Source organism: Salminus brasiliensis, chromosome 1 (genome assembly GCF_030463535.1).
Source record: "Salminus brasiliensis chromosome 1, fSalBra1.hap2, whole genome shotgun sequence".
Taxonomy (NCBI): Eukaryota; Metazoa; Chordata; class Actinopteri; order Characiformes; family Bryconidae; genus Salminus; species Salminus brasiliensis.
In genome coordinates this window covers 54,526,365-54,553,260 of record NC_132878.1, presented here as the reverse complement: position 1 = coordinate 54,553,260, position 26,896 = coordinate 54,526,365, and the positions used below count along the sequence as shown (strand labels likewise).

Here is a 26,896-nt window from a genome sequence, read left to right as displayed (position 1 = left end):
GTCCAGCTTCAATTATACCTGCCAAATAGTGAGCTGTCCATCTCAATTTTACCCTGCCAAAAAGTGAGCTGTCCATCTTCAATTATACCTACCAAATAGTGAGCTGTCCATCTCCATTTTACCCTACCAAAAAGTGAGCTGTCCATCTTCAATTATACCTGTTTCTCTATTATATATCTCCATTTTGGATAGTGAGCTGTCCATCTCCATTTTAACCTGCCAAAAAGTGAGCTGTCCATCTCCATTTAAACCTGCCAAATAGTGAGCTAGCCATCTTCAATTATACCTGCCAAATACTGAGCTGTCTATCTATATTTTAACCTGTCAAAATGTGATCTGTCCATATCTAATTATACCTGCCAAATAGTGAGCTGTCCAGCTCCATTTTAACCTGCCAAAAAGTGAGCTGTCCATCTCTACTTAAATCTACCAAATAGTGAGCTGTCTATCTTCAATTATACCTGACAAATAGTGAGCTGTCCATCTCCATTTTACCCTGCCAAATAGTGAGCTGTCTATCTTCAATTATACCTGACAAATAGTGAGCTGTCCATCTCTATTTTAACCTGCCAAAAAGTGAGCCAAAAGTGAGCTGTACATCTTCAATAATACCTGCCAAAAGGTGAGCTGTCCATCTTCAATTATACCTGCCAAATAGTGAGCTGTCCATCTCCATTTTACCCTGCCAAAAAGTGAGCTGTCCATCTTCAATTACACCTGCCAAATAGTGAGCTCTCCAGCTCCATTTTAACCTGCCAAATAGTGAGATGTCCATCTTCAATTATACCTGCCAAATAGTGAGCTGTCCATCTTCATTTTACCCTGCCAAAAAGTGAGCTGTCCATCTTCAATTATACCTGCCAAATAGTGAGCTGTCCATCTCTATTTTAACCTGCCAAAAAGTGAGCTCTATATCTTCAATTATACCTGCCAAAAGGTGAGCTGTCCATCTTCAATTATACCTGCCAAATAGTGAGACGTCCATATTTAAAGTGAACTATATATCTTTTTTGCAGTCTTCCAAAAAGTGATCTGTCCATCCCTAATTAAATCTGCAAAAAAGGGAGGTAGCCATCTCTATTTTAACCTGCCAAAAAGTGAGCTGTCCTTTTCTACTTAAATGTGATCTGTCCATCTCTAAGTATACCTACCAAATAGTGAGCTAACCATCTCTATTTTACCCTGCCAAAAAGTGAGCTGTCCATCTTCATTTATACCTGTTTCTCTATTATATATCTCTATTTTAACCTGCCAAAAAGTGAGCTATATAATCACTATAATTATATCTGCCAAATAGTGAGCTGTCCATCTCTCTTTAAATCTACCAAAAGTGATCTGTCCCTTTTTAATTATCCCTGCCAAATAGTGAGCTGACCATCTATATTTTAACCTGTCAAAATGTGACCTGTCCATCTTCAATTATACCTGCCAAATAGTGAGCTGTCCATCTTCAATTATACCTGCCAAAAAGTGAGCTGTCCATCTTCAATTATACCTGCCAAAAAGTGAGCTGTCCATCTCTATTTTACCCTGCCAAAAAGTGAGCTGTCCATCTTCAATTATACATGCCAAAAAGTGAGCTGTCCATCTTCAATTATACCTGCCAAATAGTGAGCTGTCCAGCTATATTTTAACCTGCCAAATAATGAGATGTCCATCTTCAATTATACCTGCCAAATAGTGAGCTGTCCATCTTCAATTATACCTACCAAATAGTGAGCTGTCCATCTCCATTTTACCCTGCCAAAAAGTGAGCAGTCCAGCTTCAATTATACCTGCCAAATAGTGAGCTGTCCATCTCAATTTTACCCTGCCAAAAAGTGAGCTGTCCATCTTCAATTATACCTACCAAATAGTGAGCTGTCCATCTCCATTTTACCCTACCAAAAAGTGAGCTGTCCATCTTCAATTATACCTGTTTCTCTATTATATATCTCCATTTTGGATAGTGAGCTGTCCATCTCCATTTTAACCTGCCAAAAAGTGAGCTGTCCATCTCCATTTAAACCTGCCAAATAGTGAGCTAGCCATCTTCAATTATACCTGCCAAATACTGAGCTGTCTATCTATATTTTAACCTGTCAAAATGTGATCTGTCCATATCTAATTATACCTGCCAAATAGTGAGCTGTCCAGCTCCATTTTAACCTGCCAAAAAGTGAGCTGTCCATCTCTACTTAAATCTACCAAATAGTGAGCTGTCTATCTTCAATTATACCTGACAAATAGTGAGCTGTCCATCTCCATTTTACCCTGCCAAATAGTGAGCTGTCTATCTTCAATTATACCTGACAAATAGTGAGCTGTCCATCTCTATTTTAACCTGCCAAAAAGTGAGCCAAAAGTGAGCTGTACATCTTCAATAATACCTGCCAAAAGGTGAGCTGTCCATCTTCAATTATACCTGCCAAATAGTGAGCTGTCCATCTCCATTTTACCCTGCCAAAAAGTGAGCTGTCCATCTTCAATTACACCTGCCAAATAGTGAGCTCTCCAGCTCCATTTTAACCTGCCAAATAGTGAGATGTCCATCTTCAATTATACCTGCCAAATAGTGAGCTGTCCATCTTCATTTTACCCTGCCAAAAAGTGAGCTGTCCATCTTCAATTATACCTACCAAATAGTGAGCTGTCCATCTCCATTTTACCCTGCCAAAAAGTGAGCTGTCCATCTTCAATTATACCTGCCAAATAGTGAGCTGTCCATCTTCAATTATACCTGCCAAATAGTGAGCTGTACATCTTCAATAATACCTGCCAAAAGGTGAGCTGTCCATCTTCAATTATACCTGCCAAATAGTGAGCTGTCCATCTCCATTTTACCCTGCCAAAAAGTGAGCTGTCCATCTTCAATTACACCTACCAAATAGTGAGCTGTCCATCTCCATTTTACCCTGCCAAAAAGTGAGCTGTCCATCTTCAATTATACCTGCCAAATAGTGAGCTGTTCATCTTCAATTATACCTGCCAAATAGTGAGCTGTCCATCTCCATTTTACCCTGCCAAAAAGTGAGCTGTCCATCTTCAATTATACCTGCCAAATAGTGAGCTGTCCATCTTCAATTATACCTGCCAAATAGTGAGCTGTCCATCTCCATTTTACCCTGCCAAAAAGTGAGCTGTCCATCTTCAATTATACCTGCCAAATAGTGAGCTGTCCATCTTCAATTATACCTGCCAAATAGTGAGCTGTCCATCTCCATTTTACCCTGCCAAAAAGTGAGCTGTCCATCTTCAATTATACCTGCCAAATAGTGAGCTGTCCATCTTCAATTATACCTGCCAAATAGTGAGCTGTACATCTTCAATAATACCTGCCAAAAGGTGAGCTGTCCATCTTCAATTATACCTGCCAAATAGTGAGCTGTCCATCTCCATTTTACCCTGCCAAAAAGTGAGCTGTCCATCTTCAATTACACCTACCAAATAGTGAGCTGTCCATCTCCATTTTACCCTGCCAAAAAGTGAGCTGTCCATCTTCAATTATACCTGCCAAATAGTGAGCTGTTCATCTTCAATTATACCTGCCAAATAGTGAGCTGTCCATCTCCATTTTACCCTGCCAAAAAGTGAGCTGTCCATCTTCAATTATACCTGCCAAATAGTGAGCTGTCCATCTTCAATTATACCTGCCAAATAGTGAGCTGTCCATCTCCATTTTACCCTGCCAAAAAGTGAGCTGTCCATCTTCAATTATACCTGCCAAATAGTGAGCTGTCCATCTTCAATTATACCTGCCAAATAGTGAGCTGTCCATCTCCATTTTACCCTGCCAAAAAGTGAGCTGTCCAGCTTCAATTATAACTGCCAAATAGTGAGCTGTCCAGCTCCATTTTAACCTGCCAAAAAGTGAGCTGTCCATCTCTACTTAAATCTACCAAAAAGTGAGCTGTCCATCTTCAATTATAACTGCCAAATAGTGAGCTGTCCAGCTCCATTTTAACCTGCCAAAAAGTGAGCTGTCCATCTCTACTTAAATCTACCAAATAGTGAGCTGTCCATCTCTACTTAAATCTACCAAATAGTGAGCTGTCCATCTCCATTTTACCCTGCCAAAAAGTGAGCTGTCCATCTTCAATTACACCTGCCAAATAGTGAGCTGTCCATCTCCATTTTACCCTGCCAAAAAGTGAGCTGTCCATCTTCAATTATACCTGCCAAATAGTGAGCTGTCCATCTCTATTTTACCCTGCCAAAAAGTGAGCTGTCCATCTTCAATTATACATGCCAAAAAGTGAGCTGTCCATCTTCAATTATACCTGCCAAATAGTGAGCTGTCCAGCTCCATTTTAACCTGCCAAATAATGAGATGTCCATCTTCAATTATACCTGCCAAATAGTGAGCTGTCCATCTTCAATTATACCTACCAAATAGTGAGCTGTCCATCTCCATTTTACCCTGCCAAAAAGTGAGCAGTCCAGCTTCAATTATACCTGCCAAATAGTGAGCTGTCCATCTCAATTTTACCCTGCCAAAAAGTGAGCTGTCCATCTTCAATTATACCTACCAAATAGTGAGCTGTCCATCTCCATTTTACCCTACCAAAAAGTGAGCTGTCCATCTTCAATTATACCTGTTTCTCTATTATATATCTCCATTTTGGATAGTGAGCTGTCCATCTCCATTTTAACCTGCCAAAAAGTGAGCTGTCCATCTCCATTTAAACCTGCCAAATAGTGAGCTAGCCATCTTCAATTATACCTGCCAAATAGTGAGCTGTCCATCTATATTTTAACCTGTCAAAATGTGATCTGTCCATATCTAATTATACCTGCCAAATAGTGAGCTGTCCAGCTCCATTTTAACCTGCCAAAAAGTGAGCTGTCCATCTCTACTTAAATCTACCAAATAGTGAGCTGTCTATCTTCAATTATACCTGACAAATAGTGAGCTGTCCATCTCTATTTTAACCTGCCAAAAAGTGAGCCAAAAGTGAGCTGTACATCTTCAATAATACCTGCCAAAAGGTGAGCTGTCCATCTTCAATTATACCTGCCAAATAGTGAGCTGTCCATCTCCATTTTACCCTGCCAAAAAGTGAGCTGTCCATCTTCAATTACACCTGCCAAATAGTGAGCTGTCCAGCTCCATTTTAACCTGCCAAATAGTGAGATGTCCATCTTCAATTATACCTGCCAAATAGTGAGCTGTCCATCTTCATTTTACACTGCCAAAAAGTGAGCTGTCCATCTTCAATTATACCTACCAAATAGTGAGCTGTCCATCTCCATTTTACCCTGCCAAAAAGTGAGCTGTCCATCTTCAATTATACCTGCCAAATAGTGAGCTGTCCATCTTCAATTATACCTGCCAAATAGTGAGCTGTACATCTTCAATAATACCTGCCAAAAGGTGAGCTGTCCATCTTCAATTATACCTGCCAAATAGTGAGCTGTCCATCTCCATTTTACCCTGCCAAAAAGTGAGCTGTCCATCTTCAATTACACCTACCAAATAGTGAGCTGTCCATCTCCATTTTACCCTGCCAAAAAGTTAGCTGTCCATCTTCAATTATACCTGCCAAATAGTGAGCTGTCCATCTTCAATTATACCTGCCAAATAGTGAGCTGTCCATCTCCATTTTACCCTGCCAAAAAGTGAGCTGTCCATCTTCAATTATACCTGCCAAATAGTGAGCTGTCCATCTTCAATTATACCTGCCAAATAGTGAGCTGTCCATCTCCATTTTACCCTGCCAAAAAGTGAGCTGTCCATCTTCAATTATAACTGCCAAATAGTGAGCTGTCCAGCTCCATTTTAACCTGCCAAAAAGTGAGCTGTCCATCTCTACTTAAATCTACCAAAAAGTGAGCTGTCCATCTTCAATTATAACTGCCAAATAGTGAGCTGTCCAGCTCCATTTTAACCTGCCAAAAAGTGAGCTGTCCATCTCTACTTAAATCTACCAAATAGTGAGCTGTCCATCTCTACTTAAATCTACCAAATAGTGAGCTGTCCATCTCTATTTTAACCTGCCAAAAAGTGAGCCAAAAGTGAGCTGTACATCTTCAATAATACCTGCCAAAAGGTGAGCTGTCCATCTTCAATTATACCTGCCAAATAGTGAGCTGTCCATCTCCATTTTAACCTGCCAAAAAGTGAGCCAAAAGTGAGCTGTACATCTTCAATAATACCTGCCAAAAGGTGAGCTGTCCATCTTCAATTATACCTGCCAAATAGTGAGCTGTCCATCTCCATTTTACCCTGCCAAAAAGTGAGCTGTCCATCTTCAATTACACCTGCCAAATAGTGAGCTGTCCAGCTCCATTTTAACCTGCCAAATAGTGAGATGTCCATCTTCAATTATACCTACCAAATAGTGAGCTGTCCATCTCCATTTTACCCTGCCAAAAAGTGAGCTGTCCATCTTCAATTATACCTGCCAAATAGTGAGCTGTCCATCTTCAATTATACCTGCCAAATAGTGAGCTGTCCATCTCCATTTTACCCTGCCAAAAAGTGAGCTGTCCATCTTCAATTATACCTGCCAAATAGTGAGCTGTCCATCTTTAATTATACCTGCCAAATAGTGAGCTGTCCATCTCCATTTTACCCTGCCAAAAAGTGAGCTGTCCATCTTCAATTATAACTGCCAAATAGTGAGCTGTCCATCTTCAATTATACCTGCCAAATAGTGAGCTGTCCATCTCCATTTTACCCTGCCAAAAAGTGAGCTGTCCACCTTCAATTACACCTGCCAAATAGTAAGCTGTCCATCTCTATTTTACCCTGCCAAAAAGTGAGCTGTCCATCTTCAATTATACCTGCCAAATAGTGAGCTGTCCATCTCTATTTTAACCTGCCAAAAAGTGAGCCAAAAGTGAGCTGTACATCTTCAATAATACCTGCCAAAAGGTGAGATGTCCATCTTCAATTATACCTGCCAAATAGTGAGCTGTCCATCTCTATTTTACCCTTCCAAAAAGTGAGCTGTATGTCTTCAATTATACCTGCCAAATAGTGAACTGTCCATGTCTATTTTAACCTGCCAAAAAGTGAGCTGTCCAGCTTCATTTTAACCTGTCAAATAGTGAGATGTCCATTTTCAATTATACCTGCCAAATAGTGAGCTAGCCATCTTCAATTATTCCTGCCAAATAGTGAGCTGTCCATCTCTATTTTACCCTGCCAAAAAGTGAGCTGTCCATCTTCAATTATACCTGCCAAATAGTGAGCTAGCCATCTTCAATTATACCTGCCAAATAGTAAGCTGTCCATCTCTATTTTACCCTGCCAAAAAGTGAGCTGTCCATCTTCAATTATACCTGCCAAATAGTGAGCTGTCCATCTCTATTTTACCCTGCCAAAAAGTGAGCTGTCCATCTTCAATTATACCTGCCAAATAGTGAGCTGTCCATCTCTATTTTAACCTGCCAAAAAGTGAGCCAAAAGTGAGCTGTACATCTTCAATAATACCTGCCAAAAGGTGAGCTGTCCATCTTCAATTATACCTGCCAAAAAGTGAGCTGTCCATCTCTACTTACATCTGCCAAAAAGTGAGCTGTCCATCTCTATTTTACCCTGCCAAAAAGTGAGCTGTCCATCTTCAATTATACCTTCCAAATAGTGAGCTAGCCATCTCTATTTTATCCTGCCAAAAAGTGAGCTGTCCATGTCTATTTTACCCTGCCAAAAAGTGAGCTGTCCATCTTCAATTATACCTGCCAAATAGTGAGCTGTCCATCTCTATTTTACCCTGCCAAAAAGTGAGCCAGCCATCTTCAATTATACCTGCCAAAAAGTGATCTGTCCATCTCTAATTATATCTGCCAAATAGTGAGCTGTCCATCTTCAATTATACCTGCCAAATAGTGAGCTGTCCATCTCTATTTTACCCTGCCAAAAAGTGAAATTTCCATCTTCAATTATACCTGCCAAATAGTGAGCTAGCCATCTCTATTTTACCCTGCCAAATAGTGAGCTGTCCATCTTCAATTATACCTGCCAAATAGTGAGCTGTCCATCTCTATTTACCCTGCCAAAAAGTGAAATTTCCATCTTCAATTATACCTGCCAAATAGTGAGCTAGCCATCTTCAATTATACCTGCCAAATAGTGAGCCAGCCATCTTCAATTATACCTGCCAAATAGTGAGCTGTCCATCTCTACTTAAATCTGCCAAAAAGTGATCTGTCCATCTCTAATTATATCTGCCAAATAGTGAGCTGTCCATCTTCAATTATACCTGCCAAATAGTGAGCTGTCCAGCTCCATTTTACCTTGCCAAAAAGTGAGCTGTCCATCTTCAATTATACCTGCCAAATAGTGAGCTGTCCATCTCTATTTTACCCTGCCAAATAGTGAGCTGTCCATCTCTATTTTACGCTGCCAAAAAGTGAGCTGTCCATCTTCAATTATACCTGCCAAAAAGTGAGCTGTCCATCTTCAATTATACCTGCCAAATAGTGAGCTGTCCATGTCTATTTTACCCTGCCAAAAAGTGAGCTTTCCATCTCTATTTTACCCTCCCAAAAAGTGAGCTGTCCATCTTTAATTATACCTTTAAATCTTGCAAAAATAAGTGTATTTTTGTCAAAATTACACCTGCCAAAAAGTGAGCTGTACATCTTCAATTATACCTGCCAAATAGTGAGCTGTCCATGTCTATTTTACCCTGCCAAAAAGTGAGCTGTCCATCTCTACTTAAATCTGCCAAAAAGTGAGCTGTCCATCTTTAATTATACCTGCCAAATAGTCAGCTGTCCATCTCTATTTTACTCTGCCAAAAATTGAGCTGTCCATCTCTACTTAAATCTGCCAAAAAGTGGTCTGTCCATCTCTAATTATACCTGCCAAATAGTGAGCCAGCCATCTTCAATTATACCTGCCAAATAGTGAGCTGTCCATCTTCAATTATACCTGCCAAATAGTGAGCTGTCCATGTCTATTTTACCCTGCCAAAAAGTGAGCTTTCCATCTCTATTTTACCCTCCCAAAAAGTGAGCTGTCCATCTTTAATTATACCTGCCAAAATGTGAGCTGTCCATCTCTACTTAAATCTGCCGAAAAGTGATCTGTCCATCTCTAATTATACCTGCCAAATAGTGAGCTGTCCATCTCTATTTTACCCTGCCAAAAAGTGAGCTGTCCATCTTCAATTATACCTTCCAAATAGTGAGCTAGCAGTCTCTATTTTGCCCTGCCAAATAGTGAGCTGTCCATCTCTATTTTACCCAACCAAAAATGAGCTGTCCATCTTCAATTATACCTGTTTCTCCATTATATATCTCTATTTTAACCTGCCAAAAAGTGAGCTATATAATCACTTCAATTATATCTGCCAAATAGTGAGCTGTCCATCTTCATCGCCCGGCTGTATACGTGTCAGTAAAGCAGTAATGTACCGAGCTCCAGAAATGCAAAGTCATTATTAAGATGTTTTGCTATGCTGCTTATTTAAATAAATAAATAAATATCTCACTCACTCAATATACTAAATGAAATGTTAAATCAGCAAATAAACAAATACACAAAAACACAATTAGAGATGATCTGTCCATCTCTAATTAAATCTGCAAAAAGTGAGCTGACCATCTCTATTTTACCTGTTTCTCTATTATATCTCTTCTCTATTATATCTCTATTATATATCTATATATATAAATAGTGAGCTGTCCATCTCTCTTTAAATCTTGCAAAAATAAGTGTATTTTTGTCAAAATTACACCTGCCAAAAAGTGAGCTGTACATCTTCAATTATACCTGCCAAATAGTGAGCTGTCCATGTCTATTTTACCCTGCCAAAAAGTGAGCTGTCCATCTCTACTTAAATCTGCCAAAAAGTGAGCTGTCCATCTTTAATTATACCTGCCAAATAGTCAGCTGTCCATCTCTATTTTTCTCTGCCAAAAATTGAGCTGTCCATCTTCAATTATACCTGCCAAATAGTGAGCTGTCCATCTCTACTTAAATCTGCCAAAAAGTGAGCTGTCCATCTCTACTTAAATCTGCCAAAAAGTGAGCTGTCCATCTTCAATTATACCTGCCAAAAAGTGAGCTGTCCATCTTCAATTATACCTGCCAAATAGTGAGCTGTCCATCTCTATTTTAACCTGCCAAAAAGTGAGCTGTCCATCTTCAATTATACCTGCCAAATAGTGAGCTGTCCATCTCTATTTTACCCTGCCAAAAAGTGAGCTGTCCATCTTCAATTATACCTGCCAAATAGTAAGCTAGCCATCTCTATTTTACCCTGCCAAAAAGTGAGCTGTCCATGTCTATTTTAACCTGCCAAAAAGTGAGCTTCAATTATACCTGCCAAATAGTGAGCTGTCCATCTCTATTTTACCCTGCCAAAAAGTGAGCTGTCCATCTTCAATTATACCTGCCAAATAGTAAGCTAGCCATCTCTATTTTACCCTGCCAAAAAGTGAGCTGTCCATGTCTATTTTAACCTGCCAAAAAGTGAGCCAAAAGTGAGCTGTACATCTTCAATAATACCTGCCAAAAGGTGAGCTGTCCATCTTCAATTATACCTGCCAAATAGTGAGCTGTCCATCTCCATTTTACCCTGCCAAAAAGTGGTCTGTCCATCTCTAATTATACCTGCCAAATAGTGAGCTAGCCATCTTCAATTATACCTGCCAAATAGTGAGCTGTCCATCTCTACTTAAATCTGCCAAAAAGTGATCTGTCCATCTTCAATTATACCTGCCAAATAGTCAGCTGTCCATCTCTATTTTAACCTGCCAAAAAGTGAGCTGTCCATCTCTACTTAAATCTGCCAAAAAGTGATCTGTCCATCTCTAATTATATCTGCCAAATAGTGAGCTGTCCATCTTCAATTATACCTGCCAAATAGTGAGCTGTCCATCTCTATTTTACCCTGCCAAAAAGTGAAATTTCCATCTTCAATTATACCTGCCAAATAGTGAGCTAGCCATCTCTATTTTACCCTGCCAAATAGTGAGCTGTCCATCTTCAATTATACCTGCCAAATAGTGAGCTGTCCATCTCTATTTTACCCTGCCAAAAAGTGAAATTTCCATCTTCAATTATACCTGCCAAATAGTGAGCTAGCCATCTTCAATTATACCTGCCAAATAGTGAGCTAGCCATCTTCAATTATACCTTGCCAAATAGTGAGCTGTCCATCTTCAATTATACCTGCCAAATAGTGAGCTGTCCATGTCTATTTTACCCTACCAAAAAGTGAGCTGTCCATCTTCAATTATACCTGCCAAATAGTGAGCTGTCCATCTTCAATTATACCTGCCAAATAGTGAGCTGTCCATGTCTATTTTACCCTGCCAAAAAGTGAGCTGTCCATCTCTATTTTACCCTCCCAAAAAGTGAGCTGTCCATCTTTAATTATACCTGCCAAATAGTCAGCTGTCCATGTCTATTTTACCCTGCCAAAAAGTGAGCTGTCCATCTCTATTTTACCCTCCCAAAAAGTGAGCTGTACATCTTCAATTATACCTGCCAAAAAGTGAGCAGTCCATGTTCAATCATGCCAGCCAAATAGTGAGCTGACCATCTCTATTTTTACCTGTCAAAATGTGAGCTGTCCATCTCTAATTAAATCTGCAAAATAGTGAGCTAGCCACCTCTATTTTACCCTGCCAAAAAGTGAGCTGTCCATCTTCAATTATACCTGTTTCTCTATTATATCTCTTCTCTATTATATCTCTATTATATATCTATATATATAAATAGTGAGCTGTCCATCTCTCTTTAAATGAAGGGGCAGTGGTGGCTCAGCGGTTAGAGCGCTGGGATATCGATAACAGGGTTGTGGGTTCGATTCCCGGGCTCGGCAAGCTGCCACTGTTGGGCCCTTGAGCAAGGCCCTTTACCCTCTCTGCTCCCCGGGCGCTGGAGTTGGCTGCCCACCGCTCTGGGTGTGTGTGTGTACTCACTGCCCCTAACACGTGTGTGTGTGTGAGTGTGTGTTCACTACCAGATGGGTTAAATGCGGAGGACACATTTCGCTGTACAGTCCACACTGTACAGTGACGAATACGTGCACCTTTATCCTTTAAATCTTGCAAAAATAAGTGTATTTTTGTCAAAATTACACCTGCCAAAAAGTGAGCTGTCCATCTTCAATTATACCTGCCAAATAGTGAGCTGTCCATGTCTATTTTACCCTGCCAAAAAGTGAGCTGTCCATCTCTACTTAAATCTGCCAAAAAGTGAGCTGTCCATCTTTAATTATACCTGCCAAATAGTCAGCTGTCCATCTCTATTTTGCTCTGCCAAAAATTGAGCTGTCCATCTCTACTTAAATCTGCCAAAAAGTGGTCTGTCCATCTCTAATTATACCTGCCAAATAGTGAGCTGTCCATCTTCAATTATACCTGCCAAATAGTGAGCTGTCCATGTCTATTTTGAGCGTCTATAAGTGAGCTGTCCATCTTCAATTATACCTGCCAAATAGTCAGCTGTCCATCTCTATTTTAACCTGCCAAAAAGTGAGCTGTCCATCTCTACTTAAATCTGCCAAAAAGTAATCTGTCCATCTCTAATTATATCTGCCAAATAGTGAGCTGTCCATCTCTATTTTACCCTGCCAAAAAGTGAGCTGTCCATGTCTATTTTACCCTGCCAAAAAGTGAGCTGTCCATCTTCAATTATACCTGCCAAATAGTGAGCTGTCCATATCTATTTTACCCTGCCAAAAAGTGAGCTGTCCATCTTCAATTATACCTGCCAAAAAGTGAGCTGTCCATCTCTATATTAACCTGCCAAAAAGTGAGCTGTCCATCTTCAATTATACCTGCCAAATAGTGAGCTGTCCATCTCTATTTTACCCTGCCAAAAAGTGAGCTGTCCATGTCTATTTTACCCTGCCAAAAAGTGAGCTGTCCATCTTCAATTATACCTGCCAAATAGTGAGCTGTCCATCTCTATTTTACCCTGCCAAAAAGTGAGCTGTCCATCTTCAATTATACCTGCCAAATAGTCAGCTGTCCATCTCTATTTTAAGGTGCCAAAAAGTGAGCTGTCCATCTCTACTTAAATCTGCCAAAAAGTGAGCTGTCCATCTCTAAATATATCTGCCAAATAGTGAGCTAGCCATCTCTATTTTACCCTGCCAAAAAGTGAGCTGTCCGTCTCTACTTAAATCTGCCAAAAAGTGAGCTGTCCATCTCTACTTAAATCTGCCAAAAAGTGAGCTGTCCATCTTCAATTATACCTGCCAAAAAGTGAGCTGTCCATCTTCAATTATACCTGCCAAATAGTGAGCTGTCCATCTTCAATTATACCTGCCAAATAGTGAGCTGTCCATCTTCAATTATACCTGCCAAAAAGTGAGCTGTCCATCTTCAATTATACCTGCCAAATAGTGAGCTGTCCATCTTCAATTATACCTGCCAAATAGTGAGCTGTCCATCTTCAATTATACCTGCCAAAAAGTGAGCTGTCCATCTTCAATTATACCTGCCAAATAGTGAGCTAGCCATCTCTATTTTACCCTGCCAAAAAGTGAGCTGTCCATCTTCAATTATACATGCCACAAAGTGAGCTGTCCATCTTCAATTATACCTGCCAAATAGTGAGCTGTCCATCTCTATTTTAAACTGCCAAAAAGTGAGCTGTCCATCTTCAATTATACCTGCCAAATAGTGAGCTGTCCATCTCTATTTTACCCTGCCAAAAAGTGAGCTGTCCATCTCTAATTATACCTGCCAAATAGTGAGCTAGCCATCTTCAATTATACCCTGCCAAATAGTGAGCTATCCAGCTCCATTTTAACCTGCCAAAAAGTGAGCTGTCCATCTTCAATTATACCTGTTTCTCTATTATATATCTCCATTTTAACCTGCCAAAAAGTGAGCTAGCCATCTTCAATTATACCCTGCCAAAAAGTGAGCTGTCCATCTTCAATTATACCTGCCAAATAGTGAGCTGTCCATCTCTATTTTACCCTGCCAAAAAGTGAAATTTCCATCTTAAATTATACCTGCCAAATAGTGAGCTGTCCGTCTCTACTTAAATCTGCCAAAAAGTGAGCTGTCCATCTCTATTTTACCCTGCCAAAAAGTGAGCTGTCCATCTTCAATTATACCTGCCAAAAAGTGAGCTGTCCATCTTCATTTATACCTGCCAAACAGTGAGCTGTCCATGTCTATTTTACCCTGCCAAAAAGTGAGCTGTCCATATTCAATTATACCTGCCAAATAGTGAGCTGTCCATATTCAATTATACCTGCCAAATAGTGAGCTGTCCATCTTCAATTATACCTGCCAAATAGTGAGCTGTCCATCTTCAATTATACCTGCCAAATAGTGAGCTAGCTATCTCTATTTTACCCTGCCAAAAAGTGAGCTGTCCATCTTCAATTATACCTGCCAAAAAGTGAGCTGTCTATCTTCAATTATACCTGCCAAATAGTGAGCTGTCCATCTCTATTTTAACCTGCCAAAAAGTGAGCTGTCCATCTTCAATTATACCTGCCAAATAGTGAGCTGTCCATGTCTATTTTACCCTGCCAAAAAGTGAGCTGTCCATCTTCAATTATACCTGCCAAATAGTGAGCTGTCCATCTTCAATTATACCTGCCAAATAGTGAGCTGTCCATGTCTATTTTACCCTGCCAAAAAGTGAGCTGTCCATCTTCATTTATACCTGCCAAACAGTGAGCTGTCCATGTCTATTTTACCCTGCCAAAAAGTGAGCTGTCCATATTCAATTATACCTGCCAAATAGTGAGCTGTCCATATTCAATTATACCTGCCAAATAGTGAGCTGTCCATATTCAATTATACCTGCCAAATAGTGAGCTGTCCATCTTCAATTATACCTGCCAAATAGTCAGCTGTCCATCTCTATTTTAACCTGCCAAAAAGTGAGCTGTCCATCTCTACTTAAATCTGCCAAAAAGTGAGCTGTCCATCTCTAAATATATCTGCCAAATAGTGAGCTAGCCATCTCTATTTTACCCTGCCAAAAAGTGAGCTGTCCGTCTCTACTTAAATCTGCCAAAAAGTGAGCTGTCCATCTCTACTTAAATCTGCCAAAAAGTGAGCTGTCCATCTTCAATTATACCTGCCAAAAAGTGAGCTGTCCATCTTCAATTATACCTGCCAAATAGTGAGCTGTCCATCTCTATTTTAACCTGCCAAAAAGTGAGCTGTCCATCTTCAATTATACCTGCCAAATAGTGAGCTGTCCATCTCTATTTTACCCTGCCAAAAAGTGAGCTGTCCATCTTCAATTATACCTGCCAAATAGTGAGCTAGCCATCTCTATTTTACCCTGCCAAAAAGTGAGCTGTCCATCTTCAATTATACCTGCCAAAAAGTGAGCTGTCCATCTTCAATTATACCTGCCAAAAAGTGAGCTGTACATCTTCAATTATACCTGCCAAAAAGTGAGCTGTCCATCTTCAATCATGCCAGCCAAATAGTGAGCTGACCATCTCTATTTTAACCTGTCAAATGTGATCTGTCCATCTCTAATTAAATCTGCAAAAAGTGAGCTGACCATCTCTATTTTACCCTGCCAAAAAGTGAGCTGTCCATCTTCAATTATACCTGTTTCTCTATTATATCTCTTCTCTATTATATCTCTATTATATATCTATATATATAAATAGTGAGCTGTCCATCTCTCTTTAAATCTTCCAAAAATAAGTGTATTTTTGTCAAAATTACACCTGCCAAAAAGTGAGCTGTACATCTTCAATTATACCTGCCAAAAAGTGAGCAGTCCATCTTCAATCATGCCAGCCAAATAGTGAGCTGACCATCTCTATTTTTACCTGTCAAAATGTGAGCTGTCCATCTCTAATTAAATCTGCAAAATAGTGAGCTAGCCATCTCTATTTTACCCTGCCAAAAAGTGAGCTGTCCATCTTCAATTATACATGCCAAATAGTGAGCTGTCCATCTCTATTTTACCCTGCCAAAAAGTGAGCTGTCCATCTTCAATTATACCTGCCAAATAGTGAGCTGTCCATCTTCAACTATACCTGCCAAATAGTGAGCTGTCCAGCTCCATTTTAACCTGCCAAAAAGTGAGCTGTCCATCTCTACTTAAATCTGCCAAAAAGTGATCTGTCCATCTCTAATTATATCTGCCAAATAGTGAGCTGTCCATCTTCAATTATACCTGCCAAATAGTGAGCTAGCATCTCTATTTTTCCCTGCCAAAAAGTGAGCTGTCCGTCTCTACATAAATCTGCCAAAAAGTGAGCTGTCCATCTCTATTTTACCCTGCCAAAAAGTGATCTGTCCATCTCTAATTATATCTGCCAAATAGTGAGCTGTCCATCTTCAATTATACCTGCCAAATAGTGAGCTAGCATCTCTATTTTTCCCTGCCAAAAAGTGAGCTGTCCGTCTCTACATAAATCTGCCAAAAAGTGAGCTGTCCATCTCTATTTTACCCTGCCAAAAAGTGAGCTGTCCATCTCTACTTAAATCTGCCAAAAAGTGAGCTGTCCATCTTCAATTATACCTGCCAAATAGTGAGCTGTCCATCTCTATTTTACCCTGCCAAAAAGTGAGCTGTCCATCTTCAATTATATCTGCCAAATAGTGAGCTAGTCATCTTCTATTTTACCCTGCCAAATAGTGAGCTGTCCATCTCTACTTAAATCTGCCAAATAGTGAGCTGTCCATCTTTATTTTACCCTGCCAAATAGTCAGCTGTCCATCTCTATTTTTACCTGCCAAAAAGTGAGCTGTCCATCTTCAATTATACCTGCCAAATAGTGAGCTGTCCATCTTCAATTATACCTGCCAAATAGTGAGCTGTCCATCTTCAACTATACCTGCCAAATAGTGAGCTGTCCAGCTCCATTTTAACCTGCCAAAAAGTGAGCTGTCCATCTCTACTTAAATCTGCCAAAAAGTGATCTGTCCATCTCTAATTATATCTGCCAAATAGTGAGCTGTCCATCTTCAATTATACCTGCCAAATAGTGAGCTAGCATCTCTATTTTTCCCTGCCAAAAAGTGAGCTGTCCGTCTCTACATAAATCTGCCAAAAAGTGAGCTGTCCATCTCTATTTTACCCTGCCAAAAAGTGAGCTGTCCATCTTCAATTATACCTGCCAAAAAGTGAGCTGTCCATCTTCAATTATACCTGCCAAAAAGTGAGCTGTCCGTCTCTACTTAAATCTGCCAAAAAGTGAGCTGTCCATCTCTATTTTACCCTGCCAAAAAGTGAGCTGTCCATCTTCAATTTTACCTGCCAAATAGTGAGCTGTCCATGTCTATTTTACCCTGCCAAAAAGTGAGCTGTCCATCTTCAATTATACCTGCCAAATAGTGAGCTGTCCATGTCTATTTTACCCTGCCAAAAAGTGAGCTGTCCATCTTCAATTATACCTGCCAAAAAGTGAGCTGTCATCTTCAATTATACCTGCCAAATAGTGAGCTGTCCATCTTCAATTATACCTGCCAAATAGTGAGCTGTCCATCTTCAATTATACCTGCCAAATAGTGAGATGTCCATCTCTATTTTAACCTGCCAAAAAGTGAGCTGTCCATCTTCAATTATACCTGCCAAAAAGTGAGCTGTCCATCTTCAATTATACCTGCCAAATAGTGAGCTGTCCATCTTCAATTATACCTGCCAAATAGTGAGCTGTCCATCTTCAATTATACCTGCCAAATAGTGAGCTAGCCATCTCTATTTTACCCTGCCAAAAAGTGAGCTGTCCATCTCTACTTAAATCTGCCAAAAAGTGAGCTGTCCATCTTCAATTATACCTGCCAAATAGTGAGCTGTCCATCTCTATTTTAAACTGCAAAAAAGTGAGCTGTCCATCTTCAATTATACCTGCCAAAAAGTGAGCTGTCCATCTTCAATTATACCTGCCAAATAGTGAGCTGTCCATGTCTATTTTACCCTGCCAAAAAGTGAGCTGTCCATCTTCAATTATACCTGCCAAATACTGAGCTGTCCATGTCTATTTTACCCTGCCAAAAAGTGAGCTGTCCATCTTCAATTATACCTGCCAAAAAGTGAGCTGTCCATCTTCAATTATACCTGCCAAATAGTGAGCTGTCCATCTTCAATTATACCTGCCAAATAGTGAGCTGTCCATCTTCAATTATACCTGCCAAAAAGTGAGCTGTCCATCTTCAATTATACCTGCCAAATAGTGAGCTAGCCATCTCTATTTTACCCTGCCAAAAAGTGAGCTGTCCATCTTCAATTATACATGCCACAAAGTGAGCTGTCCATCTTCAATTATACCTGCCAAATAGTGAGCTGTCCATCTCTATTTTAAACTGCCAAAAAGTGAGCTGTCCATCTTCAATTATACCTGCCAAATAGTGAGCTGTCCATCTCTATTTTACCCTGCCAAAAAGTGAGCTGTCCATCTCTAATTATACCTGCCAAATAGTGAGCTAGCCATCTTCAATTATACCCTGCCAAATAGTGAGCTATCCAGCTCCATTTTAACCTGCCAAAAAGTGAGCTGTCCATCTTCAATTATACCTGTTTCTCTATTAAATATCTCCATTTTAACCTGCCAAAAAGTGAGCTAGCCATCTTCAATTATACCCTGCCAAAAAGTGAGCTGTCCATCTTCAATTATACCTGCCAAATAGTGAGCTGTCCATCTCTATTTTACCCTGCCAAAAAGTGAAATTTCCATCTTAAATTATACCTGCCAAATAGTGAGCTGTCCGTCTCTACTTAAATCTGCCAAAAAGTGAGCTGTCCATCTCTATTTTACCCTGCCAAAAAGTGAGCTGTCCATCTTCAATTATACCTGCCAAAAAGTGAGCTGTCCATCTTCATTTATACCTGCCAAACAGTGAGCTGTCCATGTCTATTTTACCCTGCCAAAAAGTGAGCTGTCCATATTCAATTATACCTGCCAAATAGTGAGCTGTCCATATTCAATTATACCTGCCAAATAGTGAGCTGTCTATATTCAATTATACCTGCCAAATAGTGAGCTGTCCATCTTCAATTATACCTGCCAAATAGTGAGCTAGCTATCTCTATTTTACCCTGCCAAAAAGTGAGCTGTCCATCTTCAATTATACCTGCCAAAAAGTGAGCTGTCTATCTTCAATTATACCTGCCAAATAGTGAGCTGTCCATCTCTATTTTAACCTGCCAAAAAGTGAGCTGTCCATCTTCAATTATACCTGCCAAATAGTGAGATGTCCATCTCTATTTTAACCTGCCAAAAAGTGAGCTGTCCATCTTCAATTATACCTGCCAAATAGTGAGCTGTCCATGTCTATTTTACCCTGCCAAAAAGTGAGCTGTCCATCTTCAATTATACCTGCCAAATAGTGAGCTGTCCATCTTCAATTATACCTGCCAAATAGTGAGCTGTCCATGTCTATTTTACCCTGCCAAAAAGTGAGCTGTCCATCTCTACTTAAATCTGCCAAAAAGTGAGCTGTCCATCTCTATTTTACCCTGCCAAAAAGTGAGCTGTCCATCTTTAATTATACCTGCCAAATAGTCAGCTGTCCATCTCTATTTTAACCTGCCAAAAAGTGAGCTGTCCATCTCTACTTAAATCTGCCAAAAAGTGAGCTGTCCATCTCTAAATATATCTGCCAAATAGTGAGCTAGCCATCTCTATTTTACCCTGCCAAAAAGTGAGCTGTCCGTCTCTACTTAAATCTGCCAAAAAGTGAGCTGTCCATCTCTACTTAAATCTGCCAAAAAGTGAGCTGTCCATCTTCAATTATACCTGCCAAAAAGTTAGCTGTCCATCTTCAATTATACCTGCCAAATAGTGAGCTGTCCATCTCTATTTTAACCTGCCAAAAAGTGAGCTGTCCATCTTCAATTATACCTGCCAAATAGTGAGCTGTCCATCTCTATTTTACCCTGCCAAAAAGTGAGCTGTCCATCTTCAATTATACCTGCCAAATAGTGAGCTAGCCATCTCTATTTTACCCTGCCAAAAAGTGAGCTGTCCATCTTCAATTATACCTGCCAAAAAGTGAGCTGTCCATCTTCAATTATACCTGCCAAAAAGTGAGCTGTACATCTTCAATTATACCTGCCAAAAAGTGAGCTGTCCATCTTCAATCATGCCAGCCAAATAGTGAGCTGACCATCTCTATTTTAACCTGTCAAATGTGATCTGTCCATCTCTAATTAAATCTGCAAAAAGTGAGCTGACCATCTCTATTTTACCCTGCCAAAAAGTGAGCTGTCCATCTTCAATTATACCTGTTTCTCTATTATATCTCTTCTCTATTATATCTCTATTATATATCTATATATATAAATAGTGAGCTGTCCATCTCTCTTTAAATCTTCCAAAAATAAGTGTATTTTTGTCAAAATTACACCTGCCAAAAAGTGAGCTGTACATCTTCAATTATAACTGCCAAAAAGTGAGCAGTCCATCTTCAATCATGCCAGCCAAATAGTGAGCTGACCATCTCTATTTTTACCTGTCAAAATGTGAGCTGTCCATCTCTAATTAAATCTGCAAAATAGTGAGCTAGCCATCTCTATTTTACCCTGCCAAAAAGTGAGCTGTCCATCTTCAATTATACCTGCCAAATAGTGAGCTGTCCATGTCTATTTTACCCTGCCAAAAAGTGAGCTGTCCATCTTCAATTATACCTGCCAAATAGTGAGCTGTCCATCTTCAATTATACCTGCCAAAAAGTGAGCTGTCCATCTTCAATTATACCTGCCAAATAGTGAGCTGTCCATCTTCAATTATACCTGCCAAAAAGTGAGCTGTCCATCTTCAATTATACCTGCCAAATAGTGAGCTAGCCATCTCTATTTTACCCTGCCAAAAAGTGAGCTGTCCATCTTCAATTATACATGCCACAAAGTGAGCTGTCCATCTTCAATTATACCTGCCAAATAGTGAGCTGTCCATCTCTATTTTAAACTGCCAAAAAGTGAGCTGTCCATCTTCAATTATACCTGCCAAATAGTGAGCTGTCCATCTCTATTTTACCCTGCCAAAAAGTGAGCTGTCCATCTCTAATTATACCTGCCAAATAGTGAGCTAGCCATCTTCAATTATACCCTGCCAAATAGTGAGCTATCCAGCTCCATTTTAACCTGCCAAAAAGTGAGCTGTCCATCTTCAATTATACCTGTTTCTCTATTATATATCTCCATTTTAACCTGCCAAAAAGTGAGCTAGCCATCTTCAATTATACCCTGCCAAAAAGTGAGCTGTCCATCTTCAATTATACCTGCCAAATAGTGAGCTGTCCATCTCTATTTTACCCTGCCAAAAAGTGAAATTTCCATCTTAAATTATACCTGCCAAATAGTGAGCTGTCCGTCTCTACTTAAATCTGCCAAAAAGTGAGCTGTCCATCTCTATTTTACCCTGCCAAAAAGTGAGCTGTCCATCTTCAATTATACCTGCCAAAAAGTGAGCTGTCCATCTTCATTTATACCTGCCAAACAGTGAGCTGTCCATGTCTATTTTACCCTGCCAAAAAGTGAGCTGTCCATATTCAATTATACCTGCCAAATAGTGAGCTGTCCATATTCAATTATACCTGCCAAATAGTGAGCTGTCCATATTCAATTATACCTGCCAAATAGTGAGCTGTCCATCTTCAATTATACCTGCCAAATAGTGAGCTAGCTATCTCTATTTTACCCTGCCAAAAAGTGAGCTGTCCATCTTCAATTATACCTGCCAAATAGTGAGATGTCCATCTCTATTTTAACCTGCCAAAAAGTGAGCTGTCCATCTTCAATTATACCTGCCAAATAGTGAGCTGTCCATGTCTATTTTACCCTGCCAAAAAGTGAGCTGTCCATCTTCAATTATACCTGCCAAATAGTGAGCTGTCCATCTTCAATTATACCTGCCAAATAGTGAGCTGTCCATGTCTATTTTACCCTGCCAAAAAGTGAGCTGTCCATCTCTACTTAAATCTGCCAAAAAGTGAGCTGTCCATCTCTATTTTACCCTGCCAAAAAGTGAGCTGTCCATCTTTAATTATACCTGCCAAATAGTCAGCTGTCCATCTCTATTTTAACCTGCCAAAAAGTGAGCTGTCCACGTCTACTTAAATCTGCCAAAAAGTGAGCTGTCCATCTCTAAATATATCTGCCAAATAGTGAGCTAGCCATCTCTATTTTACCCTGCCAAAAAGTGAGCTGTCCGTCTCTACTTAAATCTGCCAAAAAGTGAGCTGTCCATCTCTACTTAAATCTGCCAAAAAGTGAGCTGTCCATCTTCAATTATACCTGCCAAAAAGTGAGCTGTCCATCTTCAATTATACCTGCCAAATAGTGAGCTGTCCATCTCTATTTTAACCTGCCAAAAAGTGAGCTGTCCATCTTCAATTATACCTGCCAAATAGTGAGCTGTCCATCTCTATTTTACCCTGCCAAAAAGTGAGCTGTCCATCTTCAATTATACCTGCCAAATAGTGAGCTAGCCATCTCTATTTTACCCTGCCAAAAAGTGAGCTGTCCATCTTCAATTATACCTGCCAAAAAGTGAGCTGTCCATCTTCAATTATACCTGCCAAAAAGTGAGCTGTACATCTTCAATTATACCTGCCAAAAAGTGAGCTGTCCATCTTCAATCATGCCAGCCAAATAGTGAGCTGACCATCTCTATTTTAACCTGTCAAATGTGATCTGTCCATCTCTAATTAAATCTGCAAAAAGTGAGCTGACCATCTCTATTTTACCCTGCCAAAAAGTGAGCTGTCCATCTTCAATTATACCTGTTTCTCTATTATATCTCTTCTCTATTATATCTCTATTATATATCTATATATATAAATAGTGAGCTGTCCATCTCTCTTTAAATCTTCCAAAAATAAGTGTATTTTTGTCAAAATTACACCTGCCAAAAAGTGAGCTGTACATCTTCAATTATACCTGCCAAAAAGTGAGCAGTCCATCTTCAATCATGCCAGCCAAATAGTGAGCTGACCATCTCTATTTTTACCTGTCAAAATGTGAGCTGTCCATCTCTAATTAAATCTGCAAAATAGTGAGCTAGCCATCTCTATTTTACCCTGCCAAAAAGTGAGCTGTCCATCTTCAATTATACCTGCCAAATAGTGAGCTGTCCATCTCTATTTTACCCTGCCAAAAAGTGAGCTGTCCATCTTCAATTATACCTGCCAAATAGTGAGCTGTCCATCTCTGTTTTTACCTGTCAAAATGTGATCTGTCCATCTCTAATTATACCTGCCAAATAGTGAGCTAGCCATCTCTATTTTACTCTGCCAAAAAGTGAGCTGTCCATCTTCAATTATACCTGCCAAATAGTGAGCTGTCCATCTCTATTTTACCCTGCCAAAAAGTGAGCTGTCCATCTTCAATTATACCTGCCAAATAGTGAGCTGTCCATCTCTATTTCACCCTGCCAAAAAGTGAGCTGTCCATCTTCAATTATACCTGCCAAAAAGTGAGCTGTCCATCTTCAATTATACCTGTTTCTCCATTATATATCTCTATTTTAACCTGCCAAAAAGTGAGCTATATAATCACTTCAATTATATCTGCCAAACAGTGAGCTGTCCATCTTCAATTATACCTGCCAAATAGTGAGCTGTCCAGCTCCATTTTAACCTGCCAAAAAGTGAGCTGTCCATCTCTACTTAAATCTGCCAAAATGTGAGCTAGTCATCTCTATTTTAACCTGCCAAAAGGCTAAATCAATGTTTGTCCAAAAGCACCTTAAACTAAAAAGAACTGTGAACTGTATTTCGGGGGGGAAAAATGCGTAAAATGTAAAACAAGCCCGGCTGTATACGTGTCAGTAAAGCAGTAATGTACCGAGCTCTAGAAATGCCAAGTCATTATTAAGATGTTTTGCTATGCTGCTTATTTAAATAAATAAATAAATATCTCACTCACTCAATATACTAAATGAAATGTTAAATCAGTAAATAAACAAATACACAAAAACACTGAGCTGGTTTAACTGGCTGGTTTGTTTATTTAATGTTCAGTGCAAATACTTTCAGTGTTTAGTGTACTACTGTCAATCAGGTGCCAATACACAGATCTTCAAAACGTGAGTTTATTTATTTAATGTTGTTTATTTTTTTATGAGCAACTCTCAAGTAAGTCAAGAAATAAATAAGTGTATTTTTGGAGACGGGTGTGAGAGCAGGCACTGCAGGTTGCTTTAGTCTCTGTAAGTGAGCACCACACTCAGTTTGCTTCTAATGAGTAATCACAGAAGGTTGAGGAGACTCATAGTGAGGGAATTACACGACTGCAACTGTGATTCACACACAGGAGGGAACACACATACACAGCCAGACTGTGCCAAAACCAAAAAATGTTCTTTAGCACATTCAACAAACTGTGAAGGGAAACATAGTAATTATGCAACCTGAAAATCTAAAAGTTCAAACAGGCAAACCCTACCCCGTGGCACGGTGGTCCTCATAAATATACATGGAAAAATGAGCTTATTTGGCTGTTTAAATGCAAAAATCATCAAATCTAATGTCATAATTATTAGATACCGTCATTTTTTGGAGAATACCACTTTTAAATACCACCATATGACAAAATGTCCAAATGTTTGTGGAAACCCCTTCTAATGAATGCATTGAGCTACTTAAAGACGTGAGGGGTGGTGATCATCCAACATCCTGACCTCACTAACACTGCAGTTAAATCCTCAGAGCAGAACTCTAATCTAAAAAAAATTGTACAAAGCCTTCTTCCCTGGACTGTAGAGGCAGTTACTCCAAAAAAAGAGGATAACCTTTATTTTTTTAAACCCTTGATTTCAGAAGAAACCATGAGCAGGTGTCCCAAAACTTTTTTCTCATTTTTTCCCCATATCGTGCCTTACGTTATCCCTCACAATTACGGTACCGGTTTCAGAAACCCTCCACTGAGAAAGGCTCAGTGCAGGGCAGCCAGTAAGAAAATCCGTTGTATAGACAAAAGTATTGGGAAACCTGCTCATGGTTTCTTCTGAAATCAAGGGTTTAAAAAATAAAGTTGTGATCATTCATTGCTTCTCCTGGGTATTTAAAAAAGTTTGAAAAAGAGCATTACAAAGGTCAGGATGTTGGATGATCACCACCCACCTCCTCTCCAACTCCCCAACTCATCCCAAAAGTACTGGATGGAGCAACATCCATCAATCCAGAGAACTGTTCCACTGCTCAACAGCTCAATGCTGGTAGGCTTTATACCCCTCTAGGCCATGCCTGGCATTAGGTATGGTGCCCAATCCTACTACTCACAATTGCAGCACTGGTATCAGAAAACAAAAGGTGACATTGTAAACAAAAAAAACACTGAGGTGGTAAAAGACATGAAGGTGAGTAGAAGTTCCAAATTATTAGGACCTCAGTAAACTGACGATCCCAACTATGGCTCTAGCTGCTCTAAACCCAATTACAGGACTAATGCTCGCTTTGTAGCACACCATGCAGCCTCTCACTGCTCAGATGCTCAGATAAGCATACTGTGATGCATTTCATCATGACCACAATAACGCGTCGTAATACTGCCCACCCCTACACACAACCCCTGTAAAGAGTGAGTTCAAATGTTATGCTGCAAGCTAATTCTAAATCTAAAGGAGTGTCACCCCACTTTAGGCTCTATTAAACCAGCCCATGCGCTAATGACTCAGCAGATATGATTGATCCAGTACCTCTTGCTCAAGCCCTGCACACACAATAACCTCTTGATGCCACTCTTTAATGCTGTAGCCTGGCACCAGGCGAGACAACACTGGCCTTGTCCTAGTTTGTCATGAGCAGCGACACAAACCCCTAGGAACAGGAGACACTATGAGGTAGTTTTAAAGGGCCCATATCAGCCTTGCTTTTATTATGCATGGTGTAAATACTGTTACAGCCCAATCTAAGTCGTGCTGTCACTACCATACACACATGTGCATAGGACCAACCAGCCAGCCTAGAGCATCTTAGCGGACATATTCAAGTTGTAGTGCAGTGGTGGTTCGAAACCATTTCAACTGGGAGGGGGGGGGGCAGTCTAGGTCCAGTGGTTATGTTGGAGGGGTCGACTGCTTTCTAGCTTATGGTGCTTTGCAGGCATTGAGAAACAACTGTATACATTTAATATCATTCAAAATTGTATTTATACCATTTTAATTACATTTTTAAGCAGCAATAATAACACAAAAATCTTTGCATCTCTCTTAGATTATTATGCTATTTTGTGCTATTTTAGGTCTGAAAAAGTGTTTCATTCCAAGTTTTGAAACTGGAAACAGGGATTACATTTATGTATTGAGCAAAGTGATGCAACATTAGCAGCGTACATCAGAAATAAGTATGTAAAACCTTGCTTTCAGGAGCTGGTGTGACCTCTTTAGCTTCAACTGGTGAAACTTGGCTCATTTCTCCTGATAAAACTGATTCACCACAGTGGTGTTGGTGGGCTTTTTGATGAACTTCTGTTTTAGCTCTTTCCACAACTTTCTGAACAACTTCTGCTTCAAAACTTCATCTGCAGGTGGTGTAGTTGTGTGGCTAAAGTCTAGGGCTGCTATATTTATAATAAGAGAGTGAAATTTCCTTTCGTATCAAACAGCAAAAGCGTCCTGTGATGTGACAAGTGTTGCACGATGCTGAAACGATATATTGGACAACCCTACTAAGGAAAACCAAGAAATAGCCACCGCCTGCTTAACAGTTTGGATGAGGCTTTACTCCTTGTGAGAGATGCAATTTTTTTGCCATGTTTCACAATTAAGAACATATGAATGCTTCCACTGCTTATATCACACAACAAGAAAGGGCAGGTTTACCTTGTACCTTTCTAAAACGACTTCTACATAGCTATTGCAGCCCTACCACTCACTAAGCTAACGTGGTCAACAGTTGAAAAAACGAATGCTGCTACAACTGCTTTATAAGTATATCATTTTCCACTACATGCTTAAATATACACCATAAAGCTTCATCTATGAACTAAATTAACATTAATCAACTTTTAAACAACTTTTTCCCACCTAAAAAGAAGATAGGTGGACAGACAGCTCACCATCACGAC

At 39.7% G+C, this 26,896-nt stretch overlaps 1 protein-coding gene across 1 annotated transcript in view; it reads right to left on the bottom strand.

The window, feature by feature from the left end:
- The window catches only part of opn7a (opsin 7, group member a), a 92,039-nt gene that overhangs the window by 50,902 nt on the left and 14,241 nt on the right, over positions 1 to 26,896 (bottom strand). The window lies entirely within an intron of this gene.